Source organism: Ranitomeya variabilis, chromosome 2 (genome assembly GCF_051348905.1).
Source record: "Ranitomeya variabilis isolate aRanVar5 chromosome 2, aRanVar5.hap1, whole genome shotgun sequence".
NCBI classification, from domain to species: domain Eukaryota; kingdom Metazoa; phylum Chordata; class Amphibia; order Anura; family Dendrobatidae; genus Ranitomeya; species Ranitomeya variabilis.
The window spans coordinates 682,046,072-682,060,040 of NC_135233.1; the positions used below are offsets into that span (position 1 = coordinate 682,046,072).

Consider the following 13,969-nt stretch of genomic DNA (forward strand, 5'->3'; position numbering starts at 1 on the left):
ATCCAAGATGGCCGCGGGACTCCTTCCGGGTCATAAGATGACCCTGCTTGCCGGCGTCTGCTGAGAATCCTCATAGCAGGCACCGGCAAGCCTGTGGAACGTGCCTGTCACATCGGTGATCAGACCGAGTGCTGTGCACACGGTCTGATCACCGATCTGTGATGTCCCCTCCTGGGACAAAGTAAAAAAGTAAAAAAAAAATTTTTCCACATGTGTAAAAAAAAAAAAAAAATTCCTAAATAAAGAAAAAAAAAATAAATATATTCCCATAAATACATTTCTTTATCTAAATAAAAAAAACACCACACAATAAAAGTACACATATTTAGTATCGCCGCGTCCGTAACAACCCCACCTATAAAACTATATCACTAGTTAACCCCTTCAGTGAACACCGTAAAAAAAAATAAAAAAACGAGGCAAAAAACAACGCTTTATTCTCATACCGCCAAACAAAAAGTGGAATAACACGCGATCAAAAAGACGGATATAAATAACCATGGTACCGCTGAAAACGTCATCTTGTCCCGCAAAAAAAAAGCCACCGTACAGCATCATCAGCAGAAAAATAAAAAAGTTATAGCTCTCAGAATAAAGCGATGCAAAAACAATTATTTTTTATATAAAATAGTTTTTATTGTGTAAAAGCACCAAAACATAAAAAAATTATATAAATGAGTTATCACTGTAATCGTACTGACCCGAAGAATAAAACTGCTTTATCCTTTTTACCAAACGCGGAACGGTATAAACGCACCCCCTAAAAGAATTTCAGGAATTGCTGGTTTTTGTTCATTCCGCCTCCCAAAAATCGGAATAAAAAGCGATCAAAAAATGTCATGTACCCGAAAATGGTACCAGCAAAAACGTCAACTCATCCCGCAAAAAACAAGATCTCACATGACTCTGTGGACCAAAATATGGAAAAATTATAGCTCTCAAAATGTGGTGATGCAAAAACTATTGTTTGCAATAAAAAGCGTCTTTTAGTGTGTGACGGCTGCCAATCATAAAAATCCGCCCAAAAAACGCTATATAAGTAAATCAAATCCCCCTTCATCACCCCCTTAGTTAGGAAAAATAATAAAATTTTAAAAAATATATTTATTTCCATTTTCCCGTTAGGCTACTTTCACACTAGCGTCGGTACGGGGCCGTCGCGCTGCGTCGGCCCGACATACCGACGCATGCTGTGCAAGCGCCGCACAACGGGGGCAGCGGATGCTGTTTTTCCACGCATCCGCTGCCCCATTGTGAGGTGCGGGGAGGTGGGGGCGGAGTTCCAGCCGCGCATGCGCGGTCGGAAATGGTGGACCGTCAGCACAAAAAAAGTTACATGTAACGTTTTTTGCTGCCGGCGGTCCGCCACAACACGACGCAACCGTCGCACGACGCTTGCGACGTGTGTCAATACGTCGCTAATGTTAGTCTATGGGGAAAAAACGCATCCTGCAGATGACTTTGCAGGATGCGTTTTTTCGCCAAAATGACGCATTGCGACGTATGCAAAAAAACGCTAGTGTGAAAGTAGCGCTAGGGTTAGGACTAGGGTTAGGGTTGGGGTTAGGGTTTCAGTTAGAATTGGGGAGTTTTCACTGTTTAGGCACATCAGGGGCTCTCCAAACGCGACATGGCGTCCGATCTCAACGCGTTTGTTTGCGTTAAAAACGCATGCGTATTTATAGAAAAAAAACAGAACACACACTGAAAAGTCACCCACCACCATCAAGGTGATAAAGGGATCCAAACCCTAACCCTAAACTCATCCCTAACCGTTTAATGAACATTTTCTGACAGTCATAGTGCCACGTATTTCAGTGCCACGTATTTCAGTGCCACGTATTTCAGTGCCACGTATTTAAGTGCCACGTATTTCAGTGCCACGTAATTCAGTGCCACGTATTTCAGTGCCACGTATTTCAGTGCCACGTATTTCAGTGCCACGATATTTCAGTGCCACGATATTTCAGTGCCACGTATTTAAGTGCTACGATATTTCAGTGAAATACGTAGCACTGAAATATCATGGCATTTACGTGAAATACGTGGCACTTAAATACGTGGCACTTAAATACGTGGCACTTAAATACGTGGCACTTAAATACGTGGCACTTATATACGTGGCACTTATATACGTGGCACTTATATACGTGGCACTTAAATATCTTGGCATGTACATGAAATACGTGGCACTTATATACGTGGCACTTATATACGTGGCACTTATATACGTGGCACTTATATACGTGGCCACTGAAATATCGTGGCACTTATATACGTATATACGTATATAAACGTATTTCAGTGCCACGTATTTCAGTGCCACGTATTTCAGGTTAGGGGTAGGGGTAGGGTTAGGGTTAGGGTTTTTTGTTTTTTTCTTGTTTTCTTGTGTTTTTCTATAAAAACGCATGCGTCTAAAAAAACGCATGCGTTTTACCGCGATTACATGCGTTTTTCACACATGTGTTTTTTTTAAAAACGCATGCAGATAAAAACGCAAGTGTGAAACCAGCCTTACCCTTGGGAAAATAAAAACATGGGGGCTAAAATATAATTTTCGTGGAAAAAAATATATTTTTTATTTTCGCGGCTCTGCGTGATAAACTGTAGTGAAACACTTGTTGGTTCAAAGTTCTCACAACTCATCTAGATAAGTTCCGTGGGGGGTCTAGTTTCCAATATGGGGTCACTTGTGGGGGGTTTCTACTGTTTAGGTACATCAGGGGCTCTGCAAATGCAACATGACACCTGCAGACCAATCCATCTAAGTCTGCATTTCAAACGGCGCTCCTTCCCTTCTGAGCTCTGCCGTGCGCCCAAACAGTGGTTCCCCCCCATATATGGGGTATCAGCGTACTCAGGACAAATTGGACAACAACTTTTGTTTCCAATTTCTCCTGTTACCCTTGGGAAAATAAAAATGTGGGGGCTAAAATATAATTTTCGTGGAAAAAAAAATATTTTTTATTTTCACGGCTCTGCGTGATAAACTGTAGTGAAACACTTGTTGGTTCAAAGTTCTCACAACACATCTAGATAAGTTCCGTGGGGGGGTCTAGTTTCCAATATGGGGTCACTTGTGGGGGGTTTCTACTGTTTAGGTACATCAGGGGCTCTGCAAATGCAACATGACACCTGCAGACCAATCCATCTAAGTCTGCATTTCAAACGGTGCTCCTTCCTTTCCGAGCTCTGCCGTGCGCCCAAACAGTGGTTCCCCCCAATGTATGGGGTATCAGCGTACTCAGGACAAATTGGACAATAACTTTTGTTGTCCAATTTCTCCTGTTACCCTTGGGGGAAAAAAAATTGCGGGCTAAAACATCATTTTGTGGAAAGAAAAAATGATTTTTTGATTTTCACAGCGCTACATTCTAAACTTTAGTGAAACAACTGGGGGTTAAAAGTGCTCACCACACATCTAAATAAGTTCCTTAGGGGGTCTTCTTTCCAAAATGGTGTCACTTGTGGGGGTTTCCACTGTTTAGGCACGTCAGGGGCTCTCCAAACACGACATGGGTTCCGATCTCAATTCCAGCCAATTTTGCATTGAAAAGTCAAATGGCGCTCCTTCCCTTCCGAGCTCTGCCATGCGCCCAAACAGTGGTTTATCCCCATATATGAAGTATCAGCGTACTCAGGACAAATTGCACAACAACTTTTGGGGTCCAATTTATCCTGCTACCCTTGGGAAAATAAAAAATTTGGGGCAAAAAGATCATTTTTTGTGAAAATTAATATTATTTTTTTTTTACGGCTCCACATTATAAACTTCTGTGAAGCACTTGGAGGTTCAAAGTGCTCACCACACATCTAGATTAGTTCCTTAGAGGGTCTACTTTCCAAAATGGTGTCACTTGTGGGGGTTTCCACTGTTTAGGCATGTCAGGGGCTCTCCAAACACGACATGGGTTCCGATCTCAATTCCAGCCAATTTTGCATTGAAAAGTCAAATGGCGCTCCTTCCCTTCCGAGCTCCGCCATGCGCCCAAACAGTGGTTTATTTCCATATATGAAGTATCAGCGTACTCAGGACAAATTGCACAACACCTTTTGGGGTCCAATTTATCCTGCTACCCTTGGGAAAATAAAAAATTTGGGGCAAAAATATAATTTTTTGTGAAAATTAATATTAATTTTTTTTACGGCTCTACATTATAAACTTATGTGAAGCACTTGGAGGTTCAAAGTGCTCACCACACATCTAGATTAGTTCCTTAGAGGGTCTACTTTCCAAAATGGTGTCACTTGTGGGGGTTTCCACTGTTTAGGCACGTCAGGGGCTCTCCAAACACGACATGGGTTCCGATCTCAATTCCAGCCAATTTTGCATTGAAAAGTCAAATGGCGCTCCTTCCCTTCCGAGCTCTGCCATGTGCCCAATCAATGGTTTACCCCAACATGTGGGGTATCTGCGTACTCAGGACAAATTGTACAACAACTTTTTTGGTCCAATTTCTCCTGTTACCCTTGGTAAAATAAAACAAATTGGATCTGAAGTAAAAATTTTGTGAAAAAAAAGTTAAATGTTCAATTTTTTTTAAACATTCCAAAAATTCCTGTGAAGCACCTGAAGGGTTAATAAACTTTTTGAATGTGGTTTAGAGTACCTTGAGGGGTGCAGTTTTTAGAATGGTGTCACTTTTGGACATTTTCTGTCATGTAGACCCCTCAAAGTCACTTCAAGTGTGAGGTGGTCCGTAAAAAAAATGGTTTTGCAAATTTTGTTGCAAAAATGAGAAATCGCTGGTCAACTTTTAACCCTTATAACTCCCTAACAAAAAAAATTATGTTTCCAAAATTGTGCTGATGTAAAGCAGACATGTGGGAAATGTTGTTTATTAACTATATTATGTGATATAACTCTCTAATTTAAGGGCATAAAAACGAAAAATTTGAAAATTGCTAAATTATCATAATTTTCGACAAATTTCTGTTTTTTTCACAAATAAATGCAAGTCATATCGAAGAAGTTTTACCACTATCATAAAGTACAATATGTCACGAGAAAACAATCTCAGAATCACCAGGATCCGTTGAAGCGTTTCAGAGTTATGACCTCATAAAGTGACAGTGGTCAGAATTGTAAAAATTGGCCATGTCACTTAGGTGAAAACAGGCTTTGGGGTGAAGGGGTTAATAGCCGAGAGAGGGTCCATGGTTATTGGCCCCCCCTGGCTACAAACATCTGCCCCCAGCCACCCCAGAAAAGGCACATCTGGAAGATGCGCCTATTCTGGCACTTGGCCACTCTCTTCCCACTCCCGTGTAGCGGTGGGATATGGGATAATGAAGGGTTAATGCCACCTTGCTATTGTAAGGTGACATTAAGCCAGATTAATAATGGAGAGGCATCAATTATGACACCTATCCATTATTAATCCAATTGTATGAAATTGTTAAAAAAAACACACACACAATATTGCAAAGTATTTTAATGAAATAAACACACAGGTTGTTGTAATATTTTATTGTTCTCTCAATCCACCTGAAGACCCTCGCTCTGTAACAAAGGAAACATAATAAACCAACAATATACATGCCATCCGTAGATCTATAATGTCTCACGATGTAAATCCATCTGAAAGGGTTAAAATATTTTACAGGCAGGAGCTCTGCTAATGCAGCTGTGCTCGTGCCTGTAAACCCCGGGGAATGAAGGAAATGTAGGTCAATGACCTATAGTTACCTTCAGTCGCGGTGATGCGCCCTCTGCTGGATGTCCTCATGAACTGCAGCCTGGGAACTTTTTCCCACGCTCGACGTCATATGAGGACATCCAGCAGAGGGCGCATCACCACGACTGAAGGTAACTATAGGTCATTGACCTACATTTCCTTCATTCCTCGGGGTTTACAGGCACGAGCACAGCTGCATTAGCAGAGCTCCTGCCTGTAAAATATTTTAACCCTTTCAGATGGATTTACATCTTGGGACGTTACAGATCTACAGATGGTATGTATATTGTTGGTTTATTATGTTTCCTTTGTTACAGAGTGAGGGTCTTCAGGTGGATTGAGAGAACAATAAAATATTACAACAACCTGTGTGTTTATTTCATTAAAATACTTTGCAATATTGTGTGTGTGTTTTTTTTAACCATTTCATACAATTGGATTAATAATGGATAGGTGTCATAATTGACGCCTTTCCATTATTAATCTGGCTTAATGTCACCTTACAATAGCAAGGTGGCATTAACCCTTCATTACCCCATATCCCACCGCTACACGGGAGTGGGAAGAGAGTGGCCAAGCGCCAGAATAGGCGCATCTTCCAGATGTGCCTTTTCTGGGGTGGCTTGGGGCAGATGTTTGTAGCCAGGGGGGGCCAATAACCATGGACCCTCTCTCGGCTATTAATATCTGCCCTCAGTCACTGGCTTTACCACTCTGGCGGAGAAAATTGCGCGGGAGCCCATGCCAATTTTTTCCGCGATTTAACCCTTAAATTTAATAGATACAGCGCACAAATTTTGCACATACACACTACTAACATTAGTAGTGTGGAATATGCAAAAAAAAGGGGGATATGACATGGTTTACTGTATGTAAACCATGTCTCATATCATGTCGGGTTTAGGCAGGAGAAATGAAAAGCCGGCAATTGAATTACCGGCTTTTTACATATATCGCTCTGAAGTAAATATAAAAATATATAAATTTTCCATTACCTTGCATTGGGTTTCATGTTTCGGCCGATCCCCGACCCCGACTTTTAAAGAAGATCGGCCGATTTCACTCGACTAGACTTTTGAGAAAGTCAGGTTTCGTGAAACCCGACTCGACCTCAAAAAAGGAAAAGTCGCTCAACCCTATTCATGTCACCTGTCTTATCCATGGTTTTTCCCCTTTTTTTTTTTTTCTATGCTGTTGTGCATAAATATGTGATTCTTCAGAATTTGTTTTAGTCTTTGCCTGATGAAGAGACCTGTGTAGTCTCGAAAGCTTGCAATTTGTTACCATCTTTTCAGTTAGCCATTAAAAGGTATCAACCACTGAGCACTCTCAATTCTAAATATTTTTCACAAAAAAGTGTAATTTATAATATCATTAAGTAAAGAGTCGATGATAGGGAAGGTAGTCCTATAAAGACATATGCACATGTTGAGTATTTGATGAGTTTTTTACCTCAGAATTTGAAAGCCAAAACCAGGAGTGAAACACTGATTGAAAATACTGACCAAATACTGAACGTGTGAACGTGGCCTAAGTGTTTCTAAGCGTTTGAATCAGTGTTTGACAGTTGTAGGCACATTGAGTGAATCTACTTCACTAAGAAACCATAGTCCACATGGATATATCTACATACTGCAGCCAATATAAGCAGCAACAGTCTCATTTATAACAATTATGTTGTTGTGATTTGGCATTAAAACTGTGCATGGACAGACATGGATGCCACATCCCTAATGCTCATATGCAATATTAATTTCCCAATAAAAGAAATAAATAAAAAAACAATTTATCCTGGAAAATTTCTTGGACAATAACACCCAACCCAAAGGTATCCTATGAATTTAAGTTTATAAAGTTCAAATAAATATATATTTTGTGAGTCAAACTTTTTTTTTACTAAACGGTTATGTTACAACCATAACATACACCAGTACCATTTAATTCATGTGACATTGACATAATCATTCTACAAAATTGCCACTGCTGGAATATGCAATGTAATATAATCACATTGCTATATAGATTAGACTGTATTTACATTGATTTTGGCTGTAATTAATGCCAAAGTGTTAAATCATACAAAAATGTATATGGAAAGGGAAATGTCACAAACTCAACTCAACTCATGCATTACATGATATAGTCACAGGTAGTGTTGAGCATTCCGATGCTGCAAGTATCGGGTATCGGCCGATACTTGCTGTATCGGAATTTCCGATACCGAGATCCGATATTTTTGTAATATCGGATATCGGTATCGAAACAACATTAATGTAAAAAGGTGTAAAAGAAAGAATTAAAATAAAAAAAATCGCTATACTCACCTGTCCGACGCAGCCGGGACCTCGGCGATTGTAAGCGGCAGCGTTGTTTCTTTAAAATTTGCGCTTTTACTTGCTTACGTGAATTCCCGGCTTCTGATTGGTCAGGGCGGCCATGTTGCCGGGACTCGGACCAATCACAGCAAGCCGTGACGAAATTACGTCACGGCTTGCTGTGATTGGTCCGCGTCCCGGCAACATGGCCGCCATTAACCAATCACAAGCCGTGACGTCACGGGAGGCTGGACACGCGCTTATTTTGAAAAGCGCGCGTGTCCAGCCTCCCGTGACGTCACGGCTTGTGATTGGTCACGGCGCCATATTGCCGGGATGCGGACCAATCACAGCAAGCCGTGACGAAATTACGTCACGGCTTGCTGTGATTGGTCCGCGTCCCAGGAACATGGCCGCCATTAACCAATCACAAGCCGTGACGTCACGGGAGGCTGGACACGCGCTTATTTTGAAAAGCGCGCGTGTCCAGCCTCCCGTGACGTCACGGCTTGTGATTGGTCACGGCGCCATATTGCCGGGACGCGGACCAATCACAGCAAGCCGTGACGTAATTTCGTCACGGCTTGCTGTGATTGGTCCGAGTCCCGGCAACATGGCCGCCCTGACCAATCAGAAGCCGGGAATTCACGTAAGCAAGTAAAAGCGCGAATTTTAAAGAAACAATGCTGCCGCTTACAATCGCCGAGGTCCCGGCTGCGTCGGACAGGTGAGTATAGCGATATTTTTTATTTTAATTCTTTATTTTACACATTTATATGGTTCCCAGGGCCTGAAGGAGAGTTTCCTCTCCTTCAGACCCTGGGAACCATCAGGAATACCGTCCGATACCTGAGTCCCATTGACTTGTATTGGTATCGGGTATCGGTATCGGATTGGATCCGATATTTTGCCGGTATCGGCCGATACTTTCCGATACCGATACTTTCAAGTATCGGACGGTATCGCTCAACACTAGTCACAGGTCATTATTTTTGTCCCATGTAAATAATCTGTATGATAAACTTTACTCCACTTACACAGCATACACCCGGATATGTAGGAGTTTACACAATTCAGCCACACTCCATTATCAGATGTGAGTATAGCTACTTTAGGTCAGCTGTAGGTTGCATTAGCATCATTTGTGAGCATTTAATCAATTAAATAATTAAAAGAAAGTGACTGATCACATGCATGAACATGCCCGAACCCAATTTTGCAACTTTTACAATTTAGCTCCATATTTATTTCAGTTATGAGAGTCGCAATATTTACTAAAATTATTTTTTACATATTTCATGTTTTTTGGGGGTGCAAGAGCATGGAATAGAATAGTTTATCATTAATTATATTTTTAAAAAATTAATATTTGCAATATTTCTTTACGATACTGCTTACATTTTCTTAACAACACATAGATAACAGGTATTTGGCACCTACAAATTAGAACCAAAAATGAGAAATTTTCTCACAACCGTTCTGAGTTAACCAAAATGTACATCTGTCTCAAAGCCAGATACTATGATATATGATAAAAAATAAGTAATTTCTAAATAGGCTTCTGTGTCTGTAAAAGCAAATTAACATTAAAAAGTAAGTTTTCAGAAAAGTATATGCCAATCAAAATAAAGAGCTGTCCACAAATAGTATCATAGTATGTTCACCTACATTAATAATGTTTATTTTTCATAAGCTCCTTTCCTTTGCACTTCAACAGTAGTAAAATATTTTACTTCATCGGCAAAACCGTGCCCCGAAATCTCTGGGGCAACAGAACCATGCCAATGCTGAAAGGTTTCAAATATCAAGCTATGCTATTCTGTCAGGGTCTCTGCGATCAATTAGCACATTTCAATGACATGAAAGGTTACAGTCAGGCTCATTTATATCACATCCCTTGTGACAAAATGTGGTTTCAGGAGAGCAGCGAGCCCCTGAGAACCTGCATAGTGCACATAATTGTCTCCAACAAACTTCCAAAATGTTAATCTTGTTTTAGTTTATTTTACACTTTTTCAGATTTAGAAACCATAACATGAGAAGTGCAGGAACCTCAACCAAGTGCCCTTTAAAGCCTTCATTGACGGGCGAGAATAATTATTTAGTCTAAGAACCTGTTCATCTGCGTTTTTCATAAAGTTGCTGGATTTTGTTTCACTGAGGATGGCAAAAATAAAAAAAAGTAATATATGTAAAATATGAAAAGGGACTGATTAGGAAGTACTGTAAATTTATACTTTCTGCAGTCCTAATAGTACCCTATGCAGATTAAGAAACTGCAAATAGCAACTGTAGGCAATAAAGTGTATAATGTACCTTAGTGGCAAAGTAAAATATAAATATATATGAAGATATGATAAAAAAAAATTGGCTTGGAAATGCTTAGGCGTTTTAATAAAATAAAGGGAATAGGCTTACTTTGTTATATTAATGACTATAACAGTACCTAAAAGCAAAGAATTAAACGCAATAGAAAACTAAAGAGTGGCAAAAAGTTCACCAAATATTTATAATTGTATGATTTATTGTAATTATCTGCCCTCGCGAGCAGGGTCCTCTCTCCTCCTGTACCAGTCATGACTTGTATTGTTTAAGATTATTGTACCTGTTTTTATTATGTATTCCCCTCCTCACATGTAAAGCACCATGGAATACATGGCGCTATAATAATAAATAATAATAATGATAATAATAATTATCTGAATATTTTGTATGTTATCTGATTATTTTGGAATTATCTGAATATTTTGTGTCAATCGGGCAAACCAGATCTTGTAAATGACTACGGGTAGATCTGTAACATATGAGTAGAAGCGATGAAAACAGGGACTTTAAAATCCCTATAAATTCACTTAAAAGTACATTTCTAGGTAACAGCGTGCTTTAGTATAGGCGTGAAATGGCCTCACAAAAACAATTATAGAAGCAGCTAGAACCTGACATATTCTACTTCATTGGGAAAGCCTCCCTGTTTAGTTCTTCATGTTGCAATCTGAAATATTTACAACCAGACAGTGCCTAATTTTAGTTTTTAAGTGCTTTACCAGTTCTATGAAATACGATCAGCAGCTGCAACACAGAAGTATGCTGAATGCATCACAGCTATTCAGGCATCATGCAGAATGAGACAATCTCTCTCTGACGAACAGGCCATCCGGATCCTTAACATGAACCTTGAACATTTACTGACACTTACATTTTATAGATTATTATTACATTGGTTTTTAACACTATATAATATTTTACATGTTCATGTGCCAGAATACACATACAATTTTTATTATTATTATTATTATTATTATTATTATTATTATTATTATTATTATTATTTTGCCTGTTCTATAGTAGTAAGACAACATGGTGATGGTAGAGAAATCATTACTGTAATTTTAATTATATTTTAGCTTGTATTATTTGTAGCATATATTGTAGATCTACAGACAATACTACACCTAAATAGAAAATAATTGCATAAAATATGATCAAAATACATAACGCGTATAAAAAGAACTTGTGTAGAACATTGGAGACCACAATGTGAGATGCTAAATAAGTACAGTATACTAGAGGGCTTGTATGGAGTAATGCCAAAATATTACTACAATGAAAAAAGGAAGGGTACCACCATTGTTTAGTATAATAATTAATAGTTTTAAGTAAGAATAAAAAAAAGTCACAACACAAAAATACCCAATTTCACACTTACACAACTACGGTATATATTTTGTATATAAAGGCTAAGCACTCCAAGATAGCATAAATGTAAGCAATTTTATAAACCCTTGTAATAAGTAGCTTATATAGCAATGATATCACACTAATGCAACTGTCATTAATAAATATGCTTCCTACTTACATTAAAGGCCATATTAGTGTCCATACCGTATAATAATGCTGCATGAATAACTTTAATATTCAGTTTTATTTAGTGCATGCACAGTATTTTATATGAATGATGATTTATTAATGTTTTTATATGTATTGTTTGTACTTTTCATTTCTGTTTCTGTTATTATTTTATAGTTATATGTGCTCTAACTAGATAAAGAAATCACATACATATTCTAAGCTATTCTCTACGGTACATCTTAAAAAGTGGAGGGAAATAAAAGTATCCATAAATTGTACAAAAATTAAAAAAAAATCCATATGTGTATTCTCACGGTATTTGATAAAAATAAGTGTTTATCTAGTAGGTGAAAGTACAATGATGTGAACAAGCAGAAGTGCTAAGCATTTAGGGCCAATGTGTGAAATTCAAGCTAAAGCATTTTTCCTAGGGTATCAAGTTTTCGAAGTGCTGAGAAAGATGGCCAGATCGGCAAACATATGGCCGAAAGCCCATTTGGTTTGAAAACAGAGAATCTTGTTGCCTTCACACTGATCAAATGCAACACATACACACACAGTCTCCACGTGGAACTGTCTTCATACCAAAACACAAGAGCCAGGAGCAATGCTTAGTGTCTCCATCAAGTTTGAGGAAGCCTCAGACATGTAGGGAAGAATCCATAGGAAATCAGTAAAAGGGCTATAATATGTGTGTGTATATTTGTATATATATATATATATATATATATATATATATATATAAAATACGTGTGTGTGCATATTTTATGGTAATGTGTACTTCTGTTAACAACATTGGACACAATTTAAGATAGATAGATATTCAAGTGTCATCAATAGAAGTACATAGAATAAAACATATATATATATAAATTATACATAATATAGATCACCATATTTATTGCAATTTTTTTAAATCAAAATACTTAACACTTTGATGGAAATGTAATAAAGGAATAATATATTTTAGTGTAGAATAAGAATTGTAACTGCATAAAATGAAATGTATCTTAACTAAAATTAAATCCATAGATATCTAAAGCTATGAGAGATAAGTGTAAAAGTTGCTATGAATAGTAATATCATCGACAACAACTTGCTTTATTAAACTGCGCAAAGTGGTAATAAAGCAGAATAGTACAGTTAGAAACATAATGCTGTGACTTAAAAAGAAAAAAAAAAAGCACATGAGGCAGAGATGACCCCAAACAAACAGGACACCTCCCCCTAAAACTTTTCCTTCTTGACATTAGGAGGCTCCTTCCCAGACTTCTGTCACTGATTGATTCCTTAACCCACACACCACCCATAACTGGTGATCTGATAGCAACCACCACATTTTCTAGTTTTCTTTTGCTGGAAGAGAGCTGGGTGGGATAGAATAACTCACCTTCTGTTACAATCCTGCTACCTTATCCTTGCGCCTCCTGACAGTTACTAGAGGTGGCTTCTTGAAGTTCAAGTCCCCACTACTGAGAGTGACTGTCCCCTGCACAACAGTTTCAGATCACAGAAGAGCAGCAGCTCCAGTATTACTCCAGCAGTATTCACTTCAAGAAGATTGCAGAACATAAAGTTATCAGAAGGAGACAACTGAGAACTCAAGGGTCTGGGCAGTTAGAATCCCACGTGAAATGCTGCTCAGCATAGAGGTGCTTCTGCTGGTGTTGAAAACTCTGAGCTCATGTTGGTCTTCAGAGGAGATAGCTGCCGGTTGTCATTGGCTCCTTTGCTGTGTGTAGCATGTGTTTAAGTAGAGTAGTTCCTTCTGGTCAGGTTAACACTGGTGTTTTTTCTTCCCACACAGAGTCTGAGTGCTGCACACAGAGTCCAAGTCCTCAGGAATTCTCTCGCCCTCCTTCCCCCTTTCTGCTTCTTTTTCTACTGATAGTCTCTCACATTACCAGCCTGTGACAGTGCACAGCTCTCTGCCCTGCTCTTTACACTGCTATATGTTCTTGTGTGCTCACATCTGCAGCCCTGTGATACAAATAAGTCATTTTATCTACATTCGCTATTGTAGAACATTTACCTTTCTTTCCTCTCCACTAGATGCCAGTGCATAAATGGAAATAAAATTCAGGCTGATGCGCATTATACTGTACTATTCCTTCAAGAAACCTC

General features: G+C 38.8%; 1 protein-coding gene across 5 annotated transcripts in view; it reads right to left on the minus strand.

Moving 5' to 3' along the window:
• The window catches only part of EYA4 (EYA transcriptional coactivator and phosphatase 4), a 533,493-nt gene extending 519,808 nt beyond the window's left edge, over nucleotides 1-13,685 (minus strand). For 3 of the 5 annotated variants that reach the window (XM_077289340.1, XM_077289337.1, XM_077289335.1), the window contains exon 1: nucleotides 13,236-13,684. The gene's annotated coding sequence lies outside the window, so the exon portion shown is untranslated. Of the gene's footprint in view, nucleotides 1-13,235 lie in introns of all 5 variants that reach the window. The other 2 variants (XM_077289339.1, XM_077289336.1) reach the window with 1 other exon arrangement.
• Nucleotides 13,686-13,969: the final 284 nt, after the last annotated feature.